This window comes from Dermacentor albipictus, chromosome 4, assembly GCF_038994185.2.
Source record: "Dermacentor albipictus isolate Rhodes 1998 colony chromosome 4, USDA_Dalb.pri_finalv2, whole genome shotgun sequence".
Lineage (NCBI taxonomy): Eukaryota > Metazoa > Arthropoda > Arachnida > Ixodida > Ixodidae > Dermacentor > Dermacentor albipictus.
In genome coordinates this window covers 138,446,565-138,463,988 of record NC_091824.1, presented here as the reverse complement: position 1 = coordinate 138,463,988, position 17,424 = coordinate 138,446,565, and the positions used below count along the sequence as shown (strand labels likewise).

At 44.8% G+C, this 17,424-nt stretch overlaps 1 protein-coding gene across 1 annotated transcript in view; it reads right to left on the bottom strand.

Moving 5' to 3' along the window:
- Positions 1-11,034, bottom strand: part of Rab27 (RAS oncogene family member Rab27) — a 139,933-nt gene extending 128,899 nt beyond the window's left edge. Inside the window, exon 1 of the mRNA XM_065424015.1 lies at positions 10,859-11,034. The gene's annotated coding sequence lies outside the window, so the exon portion shown is untranslated. The remainder of the gene's footprint in view (positions 1-10,858) is intronic.
- Between the last annotated feature and the right edge of the window lie 6,390 nt (positions 11,035-17,424).

Here is a 17,424-nt window from a genome sequence, read left to right as displayed (position 1 = left end):
GTTCAAGCTGTGGCCAGTCGTTGGAAGCAGGTAGAAACTGGTAGCGATCATACGAGACGCTTCGCCCATTTCAAGTGCACAGACAGCGCGCTCGAAAACTACCGTTCCTCCACCTCCCGCGGCGCGAGACTTAACCGAGACACTGATCAGTCCGCATTTCACTACAGTGATACCGAAAAAAAGACGTACCCCATTCTTCCCACGTGCGCCCTTGATACTGCATTCGGCCGGTGGGACCAACGGTTCACCTTTACCCTCAGCACGCGCTGCGGTTCTCCGATGGGCGAAGGGCATCGTGCGGCCGACGCGAGATTTTCTCTCGCTCTGTTCCTCTCCTCCTCTTTCTGTTGGCTTCGCCCAAGTTGCGCCGGAGCCCGAGCGTGTTCGACAGCGGGCTTGGCGCGGCCTCGGATACACGCAGCTGCACGAGCACCGGTCCCTCGATAGGCCCGAGAGATAATGATAATGGAGCGCAATAGCAGGGCCGGTCAGGAGGCGAATAAGCGGAAAGGAGAGGGGGGACTGTGTATGGAGGAGGCTGCGCGCAGAGAGCGTCGGCTGGGAGATGGTCCAGCTGTTGGCTCGATCCCTGCGCCGCTCTCAAGGAAGAACTGCTTATCCTTTCTTGCTTTCTCTCTATTTCTTTTTTCACAGTGTTTGCCTACTCGCGGGCACCGCACAGCGCTGAGAGGCTAAATGTGCACGTACCAGTTTGTTTGGGATGGAGGGGGACACGAGGGACTATAAAAGGCCTTGGATATACAAGATTTGACCGCCTCGTTCTTTTATTTATTTATTTATTTATTTATTTATTTATTTATTTATTTATTTATTTATTTACTTACTTATTTATTGATCTTGCATGTCGCAGCGCTTGAAGAGGTGCGTGCCGCAGGCGCTTCTCAGCTGAAATATTTGTATGCCAAGCTTGCTTATTTGGCGGACACGCCAGTTATGTCAGAAAGACGAAGCACACAACGCTGTCAGCTGAAACTGCCGAGCATCGACGCTGAGTTTCCAACGCCCGCATGAAAATGGGACAGCATTGCTCTAAACCGAGCTCTCGACGTTGTTGCGGTCTGTGTGTTGTCGGACCGGAGGGAAAAAAAGGCGGAATTGCACAAACTTGTTGCTCGGTCTACACGCGTCGTGCCCAACACCGCCTCACCGCATGGTTAGCGACAGCGCGTTCCCTTGGCTTCTGTCACACGGGAACGCGCAGCGTACGCTGTTGCGGTCACCTCGAGGTTTGCTCTCGGCAATTAAACTGCCTGTCTTTTGGCGAGCACACGAAGCGTGCTATCAGAGACAGGATACCGCTAGGTTCTCTATGGAGCCTCTGACGTGGACGTTGTCGTAAATTGCAAGTGTACGCACTGCGTGAAGTTAGCCGAGTGTACTTGAGTATTTTAGTGAGTGAGTGAGTGAGTGAGTGAGTGAGTGAGTGAGTGAGTGAGTGAGTGAGTGAGTGAGTGAGCGAGCGAGCGAGCGAGCGAGCGAGCGAGCGAGCGAGTGAGCGAGTGAGTGAGTGAGTGAGTGAGTGAGTGAGTGAGTGAGTGAGTGAGTGAGTGAGCGAGCGAGCGAATATGCACCGGGACAGAAAAAAATCAACAAAGCTTCAAGCGCCTTCGTGTATCTGTCCTTCCGCTTCGATGCCATACCAGCTGGGCTGCTTGACATTAATCAACGCTAACTGGCCTCTTATTATTCCTTCAAATTTACATAAAAGGGAAAGCATGCGTCCTTAGATCGCCTATAGAGAAATAGTTTAAAAAATTATAAGGTAAATAAAATGCGTCTCTAACGAAAAAACCTGGCGTCACTCGCTGTAAAAGAAGATGTTTGTTTATTCTGGATGACGTGATAAATAAATGAAGTTAATTCGAGTTTCTCGCGCCCAGATAGCCATTCGCTATTAATATAATAGCACCCGCACAGGCCTAATGTCGTTACGGTTCAGTCACTGTCGATAAAGATCGCGTGACAGCGGTAGGACACACTTGCGGACACGGAAGAAACTTCGATTCTGAGGCGTTTAGAAACACAGCGTTGATGACAAATCACCGCGTAGATTCGTTCCGGTATTCAAATTCGCCAAGCTGTCCGTTCGAAAGTTCTCTGCCACTGGCCGACCGCCTGCGCTGCGCTGTAGAATAATTTGCATCCTTTTGAAGTGAAAAAGGGTGTAAATTTGTGTATAACTCACACTTGAGGGTGTCAGTTATCTAAATCACACCCTAAGGGTGTGATTTTTAGACACATGTACCCCTTTCTCACTTTTAAGGGTGTAAATTATTTTACGGTGTAATAGCATGACCAGTATTAGGATTGGCTGGCATTTGCCCTTGCGAACAATTCAAGAATAAGATCTTTATTATGAATATAGACCCAAGTCCTCAAACAGCTAGGCGATAGCGGTGTGAAACGTCGTTTTTTATAAGCCACTTCCCGCTTCTAGCTTTCCATATAAAAAAAAGAAAAAAAAAAGCAGCGACAACGTGACCAAATAATTGCGTCGATTTTCTGAAGAGAGAGCATGATAAACCGTTTCCTGTCTCACCGCCGTGGGCATCGCTGCTGTCTAGCTGATCACGTCGAAGAGCTCATTTTCTAACTGCGCTGTTACAACAGCCATTTCTATTGCAATAGGTGGTAGTATATATATATATATATATATATATATATATATCTATATATATATATATATATATATATATATATATATATGTCCTTCCGCTGATGACTGGCCTCTACGACGTGCGAAAGAGCGGAAGTCGAACAGACATCCTGGTGCACCATACGGGCACAAAGAACGCCAGGGCTGTGTTCCAGGCGTCACGAATAAAAACGGTCCTTCGCGTTACCCGCGCGTTAATCAAAGCTAACTGGCCAACTCGCCAAACGTAGATCTCTTATTACTCTTTCAAATTTACATAAAAAAGAAAAGCGCGCGTCCTTAGGTCGCCTATAAAGAAATACCGACGATACCGTCGTCTGTAAGGACCAGGTTTCATGGGCGCAGCGCCACAGTGCACGCTGATAGTGATGACGGTGTTTATTGGCATTCCCTTCGAAACGGGGCGGCGCAAATAGTCACCAAGCCTGCCTGGTCTCAATCGAGTTTTACTAGGTCTGTTGCAGTCTAGCATATTGCATACATCTTCTTGATCTCTCCTCTCTTTCTTGAAAATCTCTGTATTTACATTGTCGCGGTTACCTGTGCCTGTAAAGATCCCGGATCTAACAATTTTCCACCCCAATACTCTAAACGACTCATGCATATCTCGACCGCTGACTAGTGAATGCTTCCGTCCACTTTAGATACCAGCGCTTCTGGAAAGTGAACGTTCCCTGCGGTCCCTGCTGGGTGAATACCTTGGCATTCTATTACGATTACCTCAGTGAAACGCCGTGAAAAGTACCAGTGTCCCTTATCGGCAGTTATAATGCCACTTCATAGTGCCGCACGTTCTTGTTTAGTGTCTCATACTTGTCTTGCGCTCCGTTTCACACGGAAAAACCAAATGATTTAGGTACGACACAAACGCGAAGGTACGAAATCGCTGTCCTATATACCTTCGTGTTTGTGTCGTACCTTAATTATGTTGTTTTCCTGCGCCTGCCCTCTATAACTCTTACCTTTACTAAAACCATCGACTCCTTGGATCCATGGCACGTTTGAATTTTTCCTTGTGTATGTTACACCGAATTTAAATCGTCCTCTTCTGCTAAAGTGGAGCTTAGAATTTTATCTCTCAGTTATATATATGTGGTCCGAAGTGGGGATATTTACATTACCTCGACGGAACCTGGTTCTGCGAAGTAGTTATGTAGGAACGTCGAATGTTCACGACGCCAAGCGAGATGAGGGGTGTGCATGAAGTAACAGTGTACATTTGCTCTGGTTGAATCGATCGAAATTAACTCCAGAGATTCAACTCGTGACAACAGCGCACACATCGCGGTGTGCCTGTCGTGACCAGGACAGCCTGCGAAATTGCGGGCCGCAGCAAATAAGCATTACTCTGACAGCGTTCGGCGACGGTACCTGCGAGCCAGCTTTTCGAAAACTCTCTAGACAGGATCCTGCCTGGCGGGCACGCTTGTCGCGCATGCCTCCAACCCGAGAGCGGTGCTGCACGTTGTCAACCGGATGTCAAACCATGCGACTTCCTGGTCAACAGCACAAACGCTCGGTTGGAAAACGCCCTGCAGACTGTGCGCGAACAGTTCAGGTTAAGCTCCTCGACACGGAAATCGCCTGCCGATGAAACTAATTATTTTTATTATGTTTTGCAGCATTTAAAAGAAGAAAAGTTAGAATCTAGCAACTATTTGGAACAGATATTAGATATGTAGTTCATAATTGTTCTTTTGTTCTACTAGTAAGGCTGAAGAAAAAAAGAGTATATATATATATATATATATATATATATATATATATATATATATATATATATATATATATATATATATAAACGAGAAGAAAAGGGGGTTAACCGAGGGACCCGATAATTATTAGTCATATAATGAGGCTTCTCATTATATGACTATATATATATATATATATGGTATGACCTCCAGTCACCTATCTTAATGCTGGTTGTGCGGACACAAGTCCATAGCCTTTGTTAATATCAGCAGGAGATTCCAAGACAGTAGGTGAATAGACAACCCCCCTCCGCATTCAACGTCTCATTGTATTTCATTCGGGACGTTCGCATAAAGCTGATATTTCTTCTAACCCCCCTTAACACGAAAACGCCTGCCTCTGCAAGGGGTGACTGGCCAAATTGCTCTCTCGTCAGTCATCGATGCAGGTCTGAATTATTTTGCCTCTGAAATAAAATAAGCGTCTTAAATACAACGTCGACGCTTAGAGACAGACGTATAGTACAAACCAGGGCTGCAGGGGCAACTCCGGAGTTGGAATGATTCTGGTATCATTCCACATTTCCAAACACCCGAAATGGAATGGAATAATATAGCAGCATTCTGTCACATGGAATGAGAATTGAATGGGAGCCCCAGATTCCGGAATGCAGTTCAAATAGAATAGACCCACAGTCGCGGTGGGCTAACTGCTGATATTAAGCCAGACTAGAAAACCGGTTAATGAGTCAATTATAGTAAACTAGACTTGACAACTTTATTATATTCGCATTTTTTACTCAATACGACTCTTTCAATATCTATTCTATCAGTAGATATATGATAATATGATACCGAATGACTAACTTTGCAGCCGTATGGCTTTCTTCATACTTTATGCTTATGATGACCCGGAAAGATTTCGACGACGGGTTTGTGCGACCACCTGTGACTATTAAGGGAATTTCTGTAAAACCACACGCGTCAGCGAACTTGCCGCAATTTCCTTCTTTCCTTCCCTCCTCTCTCTCCCTGTGATCTTTGCTTTCCCCTTTCCCATTCCCCCGGTGTAGGGTAGCCAACCCGATGGTATTGTGGTTAACCTCGCTGCCTTCTTCTTTTATCTTTCCTCCTCCCCCTTCCTTGCAATGTTGAAGAGCAGTCAAAGACAGCAACCTTTAGTTAGAGCTAACTTTTCAATTTTCTGTGAAGGAGTTAAGTTCGTTAACTCCTTTGGTTTTAGTGCAGTCCTTCACATTATTAGTTAAGTTTCCAAGAATTATTCCATACAGCAAGAGCGTGCCTGACCTACGGCAAAGGGATGCAGGCAAAAAACGGCCACCTGGAAAACTGTTGCACCGCACGCGAGTACACGCTGATTTGGAAACAGTGCCACGTTTTTTCTCACACTGCCGAATACCCAGAAGGCGCGATAACACGCGGTCAGAGAGGCGATCTGGAAAATGGTGCCCTTTAATATGCTAGTAAATGTGCACCAGACTTCAGCGATTCATTTGGCTCTATACAAGCTCATTTACTGCAGCATCAGCATTATGTTCGAAGACCACCATCTTAATTTTGCTTGCCTGCTTATTCCTCACACACGTGTGCTCGCCCACTACGAGGGACACGGTTTAAGACTATTTTGTAGTTTGCTTTATGTTAATGATTAATAATTAGAGAGATTACAGGTTTCAGTGGATTCCATCACACGTAGGAATTGATGGAAACGAGGAAGCTGACGCCCTTGCACGCCTAGCGCTGACATGTGTCCCAAAAGTGAAAGCTCCAGAAGCTTTTCGAAACCCTAAGGGTGCAATCCGCCTTCACTTTAGAGAGATGTTCAAGAATCCACACGAATCCTGTGTGACTCATGGATTTACACGTGAACAAGCGACGCTTTTATACCGCATCAGGACCGACTCCGCGTACACCCCAGCTTGGTTATTCAAGACTGGGCTTCGCGCTTCCCCACTCAGTGCTTTCTGTGGTGACATTGGCGACATCGAACATTTCATTTGGCTATGCCCTCAGTTTGACACAGAAAGAAAAGTGATGGTGGACAGCCTACAAAAAAGCGGTCTCACGCACAGGACCTTTGAAGACATTGTTTTCCCCGGAGGGCCCGCGGCATTCAGGAAGAGAGCGCAACGACTGCTGATAGCCTTCCTGCGAGACACGGGGCTCATCGACACCTGGTGACACACCCCTGATCTCAACTCGAAGGAGGATCAGGCGGAACAATTGCCGGCTATGTATGCCAGGCTAACCCCGCCTGCTTCAACATCATCACCACCACCACCACCACCTACAGGCAACAATGCCTCGAAGTGATAATCGCCGCAAAGCGTGTGTGTTCTTGAGTGAAAAACGCAACATTATTTGTTATATTAATCAAACACTTCTCACTAGGCACGCAAGCGCAAGTTGTAAGAAAATACAGATAAAGCGTTTCATTTACTGGAATTGGAGAAATAGGCTGGACCAGCTTAGCCACTCGCGGAGTGAGAGTGATCTGAGGAGTTAAATAACAAGTGGAATTACGGGGATCTCCACTCTCCGGAATGTAGTGGGAATGGAATGGAAGGCTCCACACCGCAACTCTGGCACAAACCACCTTGCATTGCAAATCTCCACGGTCTTTGACAACCTCTACGTAACGAGCCGCGCTAAAGCGTGGCGAAAATATATAATCAACTGGCATCGGAGGTGCGAGGGAGCGTGAGAAAATGAGGAGGGTTCTTTCCTTATTCGAATTGACAATTAAATGACGACATCTTAAGAATAAATGCTTTAGATATTTGCTCTGACTTCAGGAATTACATTAAGTCGATCTGCTGGAACATTTATATATATATATATATATATATATATATATATATATATATCGTCGTCCTCGGCTGCTTCCCTGGCAGATATTTTCACGACAACACTAAGGACCGAAATTCCTGCCGCTGCCGCGCTGGCAACCGCGCCTATGTAATGTGTGCTCACAAATTCATCGAACCTAATGTTTCCCTGGGACCTATGGTCTATAAAACTACCAACAGTTAATTTCTCTGAGCTGAACGCACAGCCTTCTGAATATGCTCACGCAAAATGCGGAGCCACGAAAGAAATTCAAGCGAAGAGCCGACGGGCATTGAAAGAAAGAAAGAAAGAAAGAAAGAAAGAAAGAAAGAAAGAAAGAAAGAAAGAAAGAAAGAAAGAAAGAAAGAAAGAAAGAAAGAAAGAAAGAAAGAAAGAAAGAGAAATAAATGAATAAATAAATAAATAAATAAATAAATAAATAAATAAATAGAAATGGCGCGACACTGCTGCTCTTTTGCACATATAGGGACCTTTCTTTGTGTGTGCACTTGCCTGTGTGTAACTTGCCTTTTTTCACGGAGATCTTTTGTAAAACCGATTTCGACGGTCGAATCGATTCTGTGAAACCGCGTTCGTAAATACGTAGCACATGAAGCCCTACACCTCTATAGTAGGCGAAATCGAGCTTCGTTCGTGAAATCGAGAAATCCGCGATACTATTCGATTTCGAGGAATTAAGAGAAATTCGACAAAATTGTGTTTTGACTGCGTAAAAGCGACCATTAGTGCAGGATGCTAAGTGCTTTCTTGTACGACCATTGAGGTTACTGCAGCTATCGCTATAGCGCAATTGTTTCGTGCAAGCTATCCATGCGACGACTTGGATGTTTGTACAGTTCCTGTCCTGTGTCGTCGCTTTTCACGATCGACCGCCGGAGCGTCGAGCCAAATTAACCTACACCTGAAAGCGGCCGCGCAAGCTTCAGGGGACCATCTGCAGGTTGCATCGCTCCAAACTCACCGGTTACCTCTGACGACCAATTTAGATTCCCGGAAGTCATTATGCCACTCGCTGCCGTGCGAAAGATGCGTAAGCGTGAGCGCGCTGGCACATAGGCAGTGGCGAATGATTAGACGTATTCTCGGGGTAACAGAAAGCGCGGGAACATGAACGATAAGCGGCACTCGGATGATTTGTTTATTCTATTATTACCATTATTTTTTCCCATCGAAGCTGTACAGGGGATTTTCCAGCAGAACTTTTTGTTAGGCTAATTGGTGCATGTTACTGAAGTACTAGAGCGCCAAACAGACGACACAAGAAGAGACAAGAAAGAGCTCGTCCGTGTCTCTTCTTGTGTCGTCTGTTTGGGGCTTTAGTACTTCAGTAACTGCATAGGGGAGTTCTACAAGAGCTTTCTGTGCGGCTTCTTACAAAAGCGCGAAGTGGAATTTTATAGTTTTTCTATGGAAAGTCTATATATACATTCACCAGAAAATCTATAGAATCGAAAAAGTTGGTTTATAAGGGGCGGTGGCCATGCATGTGTGGCAGCGTGGTCGGTATCGAGGAGGCACAGGCGCACTGAGAGAGCAGAGCCGGTGCAGCGCACAGAATAATGCATCGGATACAGCGTAAAGTATAAAAGTACTGAGCTCGGATACACCGAAGCGTTCGAAGAGACTCGGGTATAGCGAAACATTTGCGCTGGATATAGCAAAGCATTTTAAAAGTCTTGGGTAGGTTTCGGGCAGTGGGAGATCAGACGTTACCGTGGAACTTACGAAGGTATGCGAGAACTCCCTTGCACAGTTTCGTTGTCTTGGTTGCATGAGTTGCTCGGATTTGCATACTTCCTCGAATTATATATATCTTTAAATCTGCCATTATGATTTTTAAGTGTGTTTTATAACTAGGGAAACGAAATAAATGTTCGTATTGTCAGGAAGCTTGAGAAAGAAAGAAAGAAAGAAAGAAAGAAAGAAAGAAAGAAAGAAAGAAAGAAAGAAAGAAAGAAAGAAAGAAAGAAAGAAAGAAAGAAAGAAAGAAAGAAAGAAAGAAAGAAAGAAAGAAAGGGAGGTACACTGGGGGTAAGGGAAATTATAATAGAAAGAGGAAAACAGAAATAGAATACTGCGCTAACTTGCAGGCTCGATCATTGATATAGTTCAAACTATGGGGTTTAACGTCCCGAAACAGTGGAAAACAATTTTTCGCTGCTACTGCATCCCCAGATATTTTTGATATCTGATAAACAGCGACGGGAGAGTTGCTTTAGTTTCAGCGCTACCCGTATTGTTCTGTTTGTTCACTTACGCGAACAAGCGCCGACTTTGAACAAAACGATTACGTCCCAACCATACGCGCCGCAATACTCCATGCGAAGTGAACGCCTTGAAAATGCAAGCGTGGGTATACAGCGTCGATCTTGTTTAAAATTCATGGTGCAATCATCGGTAGTACTTGGCAGCGACGTTTAAGACAGAAAATAGGCAAGGCGTATGTCGCTTTGAGAGCATATCCACCTTGCAGGATCGTTTGACTAGAGGGCGACAAAGTATTGAAAAGCAGCACACCAGCAAGTTCCAGTCAACGGATGAATAAAGCGCGCTGCGGAAAGCGATACATCCGTTTCACTGCGTATTGCACAAGGCGTCTATTCGACTGAATCGAGACGCATGCTACGTGGCTATATCGTAGTCTCCTGGCCCACGTTGTAGGAAATCCGACAGAAAAAAAGAAAAACTAAAGAAAAAGAAAACGATATGGCTAAAAGTCCTTCGGCAAGGCGAAATATATGTCGCATACCGTAAAGCCCAAAAGAGACATCGGCCGCTATTTAGTGCGGCTCTGGCGTATGTGCGAAATCATCGCCACAGCGCTGCCCGCGCTTAATATGCGACTCCAAACGAGTAACACGCATTCGCACGGAGGGTTGCATTGTCGAGCTTAACAAGGCGTCCGCCAGCTCCTGACGAGCTGTGGCAGCAGCTCAGCCTTCCATTTCATTACAAGAACGCACGCTCGCCATGCGTGGAAGAAAAAAAGAAAAGGAAAGAAAAAGCGCACGCTTGTACGTTACGTATGACTGCTACAATATCGCGCGCGACGACGCACCTATTTGTTCCCCTTTCACGCTTGTGTTTTCGTTTTCTTTGATCGAAGCTTCTTTCCCGTCTCACTGCTCCACAAACCACAGCTGGTCTTTCGGAGGAGTCACCTGTTGGGTAGAATGCGCACCGCACGGCGAGCTTACCGCTCTTGCTTGCAATTTCATTTTTCTCTCTCTCTCCCCCTGTCTCTTTCTTCCTCTCCCTTGTAGTGTATGCTGCGCGCAAAAGCGCTCTCACTCGCATATTACCCGCAAAGTGCGCGCTCTCGTGCGCTAATTTCCGACACTGGGCGCCTCGTACGACCGTTATAAGTACACAGCTTGAGCGCGTGCGGTCGCACGTCCCCACAAGGCGCGACCAATCTGGAAGGCGGGAAGAACGAAAAAAAAATATATATATCTACACCACAGGAAGCGAACAGCTCCGTGCCTACGCGGCATCGGTGGCGCTAGGACTCTCTTTCGTCTGCTCAAAACCTGGCAGCAGACGCGGCGCGGTTTCCGGCCACGCGCCCGGATTTCAAGCTGGGCCCACGCCCCGCTGACGGTGGGGGGTCTCTCACCTAGGGTGCTTGGTAAGGCTGGTGCTGCTGCTGCTGTTCCACGCTATAGCTGGATCCGCAGGTGCTCCGAGAGTTGGGCGCGCAGATCGGGTCGGAGCCTGTCACCGCCACCAACCGCAACCGAACCGGTCGCCGCTAGAGACACCGGTAGTGACGACGACGCCAGCGCCGCGCGCGCTATCAGCCCGCCGTAACGACCGCGGCTGAAGCCCTCCGTGAGCGAGCGTGGCGCCATCTGCGGTGAGGTCGGAGCCTTAGTGATGCGACACCGCCCCGAAGGCGCGCAGTTTGTACTCATACTCGATTTGGCGGTGTGTGAGATTAGATATGAGGGATGTTTCCGTAGCGGGATGGCTAAACGACACTACTCGATGTGCAACACATTGCGCGCACTTTTTTTTACAGGACACACCACGATGACCAACGCATTCTGCAAACTATACTCGCGGACAACTTTCTGTCGCAATGAAGGGAAAGCTACGGAGGCAAAGCGCGCACAAGTGAGAGCGCTTCTGGAAAGAGTCCCGTGTTTTCATCCACGTTATAGTTTCAGCTGGGGAAGAGAGAACATAAAAACCTTATTAGCGCCAGTTAAATAAGATAGAACACACCACTAAATGTAAAAGTTTACTTATTTTGCGGCTTTTCCCTTTCTTTCTTCAAAAAACAACTGGGGCCAGATTTTCTTTTTGAATGCATTAGTCATTGAAATAATGCTTTTCTTTATCTCGTATCAGGTATCACTTATAAGCACCGTATAGGCAAAAAGAGCGTAAATATGTCTATAACTCGCACCCTTAGGGTGTCGGTTATATAAAACACACCCTAAGGGTGTGAGTTATACACACCTTTACACCCTTTTTTACTTTTTAGGGTGTAAATTATTTTACAATGCAGGGAGGAAAGTAATGGCGACACTTGTTTTGGAACGCAAAGGGGATCCTGCTCATTGAGTATCTTCAAAACAGTAGGACAGTTACAGGCGAATACCACGTCAACGCTCATCAAAAACTGCGCAAAGCCATCGTAGAAAAACGCCAAGGATTAGCGACAAGAGGTGTCCTCCTCTTGTCAACAACAACGCCCCGGTTCACAGGTCTCGTGTTTCCCAGGCTGCCATTCGAGAGTGCGGTTCCGAACAGCTGGACCACGCACCCTAAAGTCCCGGCCTCGCCCCGAGTAACATTTATTTGTTTCCGAATTTGAAGAAACACTTCAAAGCAATGAGGTTTGATGATTTGAACTCGCTTCAAACTGCCACTGAAAAGTGTCTTTGCAACATTGAAGATATTTTTTTTTTTTGCAATGTATCAAAAGCCTTCCAGGAAAATTGGAGAAGTGTGAGGGGATATTATGTTGAAAAATATTTTTTTCAAGGTCTGGCAGTTTTCCTGATATGCGACTTGCAAAACTTTTTGATCAACCCTCATAGCTGTAGGTTACAACATGTTCATAATTTGTCGAAATGGGTAGGGGTGGTCATGGTAACTGCGATGTCTGACAAAAGTTTTACTTTGCTGGTCTAGTTAGAAGCGTTGCAAATAATTACTGGACCCTGTTTCTATTCCCTATTTTCATGCGTCATGAGGCGTTCGTAGTTGGTTTATCCGAAGTCCTCGGTGAACTAATAAAGGCACCTTGGGTACATATGGTGAAAATAAGGGGCGCGTTATGGGTAATTCGTGCGCGTATGCGTAAATTAAAAACAAGGAGACAATTAAATTACATTTGCAGTATATTAAGCATGCAAGTGATCCGGAGCTTTATCAATGTGTGTTACGAACAAAGCAGAATTTATCTGGCTGTTTTGGGAGAATTGGGAACGAAATCGAGATAAAATCTAGCATACAAAGAGAAGGGGAGACGGGAGAGGCTATGGTTAATGGTTTGGCGAAGTAAAATGCACGTTGATAAATTACTGGTTTTTAAAATTTCCTAATGATAAGTGCTCGAAAGTGTTGCATCCGGGCAAGGTTTCAAACGGGACCATCATATACGGGCAACTCTTTCCAGTGTAATTACAGAAAACTGAAACTCTTATTTCAACTGCTCGAAAGAAAAAGCTTCACTGGAAATCGGTTTGTAATTCTTCAAGGTTGCAAACATCTGCTCACGTTTTCTTCTTTATTTTTTTATATTGTAAGATTTTTTTTATGTTGACTGTACTTTGTTGCGTATAAATTGACAATACTATTACCTTAACTAGCGATAAATTTCTGCTGCAGACTTGTATACATTTTTTTCGTTGGATTATTACAATTATAGAAAACGCCTATGCTTATATGCGCTGTACTGCTGCTGCTGCTGTGCGGGTTCAGGAAGTTCTGTCATACCCTCATTGCCCTTTATCACTGCATCCCTTTGAGATATTATATAATTTCAGGGAATATATTCAAATAATTTTGGTCTACCATGGTTCACCATGTGTGATTCATTTCATTTATTATACCTCAAAGGCCCCAGTTGGGGTATTACATGAGGGATAGGTTTTATTTACAGTGAAAGTGTGATTTCAGTGCCGCCTTAAATTGTGGATCGGAGTGGTGCACGGCAATTGCAGGTATATGGTTCCAGTCCCATGCGGTCGTCACAAAAAACGAGTGAATATGAGTGGTAGTTTGCGCTGGGAGAGGGTAAACCGCTCTGGGATGGTTTGTGCGGCTATAAGCTTCGAAGAGAGCATTATAAAATTTATGATAAAGGCATAGTTAAGGTATGTGACGTCGAAATTCAAGGTTGGTAATGTTACCACGAGCCTTAAGCCCGGAAACGCTGGAATGGCAAGAATAAACAGAGTAAATAAAACGAGCTTCACGATTTTGGACTGATTTGAGAATATTAGACAGGTTGGATTGATGAGGGTCCCAAACAGCGCATGCGTATTCTAACTTTGGGCGAACAACTGAAAGATAAGCTATTAGTTTCACTGATGGTGGAGCGAGTCTTAAGCGCCTACGAAGAAAGCCCAAAACGCGATTCGCGGAGTTAGCTATGTTTGTTACGTGGGTTGACGAGGAGAAATTGCTTGAATATGTTATGCCAAGATATTTATAAGATTCAGTGGATGATATTGCGGAGCCGGAAATGATATATTGTGCTGGCTGGTAATGCGGCCTGCGGTGGAAAGATATCAATGAAGTTTTCTTTATATTAAGGACATTAACCATGTGTTCCACCAGGGCTCAATAAGGTTGAGGTCGTTTTGAAGAGTATTAATATCTGCGCTGTTTCTAATGGAACGATATACGACGCAGTCACCTGTGAATATACGAATGGTAGAAGAGATACTAGCTGGGAGGTCGTTAATATAAATGAGAAAAAAGTAGGGGTCCAAGCACTGTACCTTGTGGCATACCAGAGATTACAGAGGGCTGGTTTGATGAGTGGGTGTTAGCATAGACAAATTGTTGTCGATTGGCGAGAAAACTGCGAATCCATTTGTATACAGGTGTGTTAATGTTTAGTCGAGAAAGCTTTAGGAGTAGCCGTTCATGCGGAACTTTGTCGAATGATTTTTCAAAATCTAAGAAGAGAGCACAGATGGGTATGTTTAAGTCAAGGCTGGAACTAATATCGTTATAAAATAAAGCTAACAGGGTATCACATGGGAGCCTTGCGCGTAAGTCGTGTTCTCTAGAAAGAAAGAAATTATTGCAGTCTAAGAAACTGACAATATTTGAGTAGATCACATGTTCCATTAGCTTAGAACAAATGCTAGTAAGTGAAATAGGGCGACAACTGCTGCACAAAGATGGAGGACCTTTTTTGGGTACTGGAACAATCTTTCCCACTTTCCAGTCTACCGGTACCACTCCTGTCGATAGTGACTGCTGGAAAATATGGCATAGTGTCGTACTATATTAGTCGATTTCGTGTTTTTGAGCATTGACGCGTTGATACCGTCCACGCCACATGAATATGTGAGTTTTAACGAGTCGATTAGTTTTGCAATGCCGTTCGGGCAAAATGGGATGATAAGGAAAGGGAGGTAAGTTGTCGGCAGATTCGGCGGTAGACATGGAAGAAAAAAAAAAAAAGTGGTTAAGCTGTTCGGCGGCCTCATGATCGGGAATTGGATGGTTTTGTTCGTCGCACAATGCTAATGGTTGGGCGTTATTAGGGCTAATGGTGTCCCAGAATTTTTTCGGGTTCTTTCGTGACATAGCGGACAATTTCTGTGAAAAAAAAAGAAATTATTTTCTCTGTTTGCGAGCCTTTCAAATTCTTTTTCTATGGCATGGTATCTGCTCCACGCACCTGCGTCATTAGAGCGTTTTTCGTAACGAAAAAGCCTTTTCTTTTTATTGTTCGGCTGCTTCAATGTGAGGTTGAACCATGGGGATGACTTCTTTTCGGTTACGATAATGTTGGGCACATGCTTAGTAAACAGGTCTAGTATATTGTTTTTAAAGAGTAACTAGTTAGTCTCGACTGAACGCTTTGAAAAGTCAGTTAGAAGAAAAGTAGCAAGTTCTTCGAGCTCAGAGTTTATTGCGGAATAATTACCCTTATCGTACAATGTTATCGCTTTAGTTATCTTTGTGGGATGCGACAGTTGACAGGAGTAGGATGCATGGATTACTGAATGGTCACTGATCCCTGGCAAAAAAAAAAATCATTTTTGATACCCTGTCGGTCTCAGAGGCAAGAAAAAGATCAGGGATATTAGAATTATTGCCGTAGCGTGCAGGTTCATTGATGAGTTGCGTTACTCCAAATGTTAGGCATGAATTGATTAAATCGCCCTCGGTACTGTTTTTGGAAGCTACCCATGCTAAAGTGGTCCAGGATATTGCCGGAAAATTAAAGTCGCCGAACAGTAGTATCGGAAGATATCGATAAGATTCAGTTAGAGCGTGAACAGTATTGGTATTCGGATATAAAAAGAGGGTCAGTACCAGGAGGGTGATAACAAATACCAATTATTGTGGAGGGATACGAAGCGTTACAGAGAACAAATATAATTTCCAAGGACGAGGGTGTCTTAATTTCTGTACGCCGAAGACTTTTATGACTGCCTATTAATACGCCACCACCACGTTTGTTAGTGCGGTCACGTAGGAATATATTGAAATCCGGAGAAAGTTGTATTTCAGAGTCAGTTATAGCAGGGTTAAGCCATGTTTCCATGATTGCGAACAAATCTGATTCTGTTGTATTAAATATGTTGTGTAGAGCCTTTGCCTTAGGATTCTGATATATTCGTATAGATTCGTTAGTATATAGTTCGTATTCACGTATATATGTGGCTGGTAATTACAAAATGAATTGACATACGCATTTCCATGCTCTTCCGCTTAATGCAATAGTAATTAGCACTATGTATGTATATATATATATATATATATATATATATAGTCCCACAACCTTCACGAATCCTTCCCCACCTGTGGCAAGTTGTTTTTTCATCCACTTTAATTTCCACTAATTTATCGTTTCTTTATTTCATTTATTAAGCACAAGTGATTTCCCTTACGTTGTCCTTGGCGTCAGTGTTTGTCGGCTTCTTGTGATATGACTAATAAAAATCGGGCCCCTCGGTTAACCCCCTTTTTTCTCACCTATATATATATATAAAGTACGAAGTTTCCAAATGCGTAACTAGGTACAGATATCGCTGTTCTGTAAAATGCATATGTTAGAATAATCAAAGCGAACAAATTCGCAAATTCTTGCGCCGCTGTACGCCGAGAAAGGATCTGAAATTTCGAACCAAACGCTGTGTACCCTTCTACGGTGCCTCGATGACCTTCTCTCACGCCGCTCGCGGCTGGTAAGGAGGACATTGAGGTACATGGTGCCCTTCTCCTCACAGGCGCCGCGCTGGCGGAGTTAGGTAGATTGCAGTGCTATGACGTCACTCACAGTCACTCACGTGACTTCGAGAATTATTCAAGGCAACATCAGTTATTTGGTCTGTTGCTTCTATAGACGATTTAAAGTTAAGAGACATAAACCTGCAAACCGAATGCCTACCAGTCGTTGTTTTACTCCGTGCCGTAGCAAGTGGGACCATACCTCCGTTCTGTCTGCTTCTTGTTCCCTTGTCGTGCATTCGCGCGCGCAGGAAACGAAACTATCTGCCATTTTCTGCCAGGTTTCAGCGCACGAGCGTGGTCTTTGATCTGCTTGCGTCCGAGTTTGATCCGCTTGCTCGTGACTGTGGCAACGATTTGCACGGCTAATCAGGTGTTCTCGTGCAGAGCGCGCGAAGTTGTGCGCTGCGCGAAGCGAGACAAACGCAACAGCTCGCGCGCGAGACCGTCACCGAAAGTACGCCGGGAAGCGAAAAGCCGAAAAAAGAAGGCGGGACCCGTGACGTATTCTTCACGCGATCCATCGGCTTCCGTATGGGAGAACGCAGGGAAGAGATTTCCTTTGCAGATGCTAGATGGGGGAAATTGGAGACTGTCTATGGTGGTGGTAAAGCTCGCCTCATGAAATCATGGGTTCACGGCACTTCAAATATTTCTATATCTGCCATTAATTGAACTAATATAAAGAATTGTTGGCGGTAGAACTCTCCTCAGAGGGCACGTAACAACTTTCAGTGTTTAACCAAAATT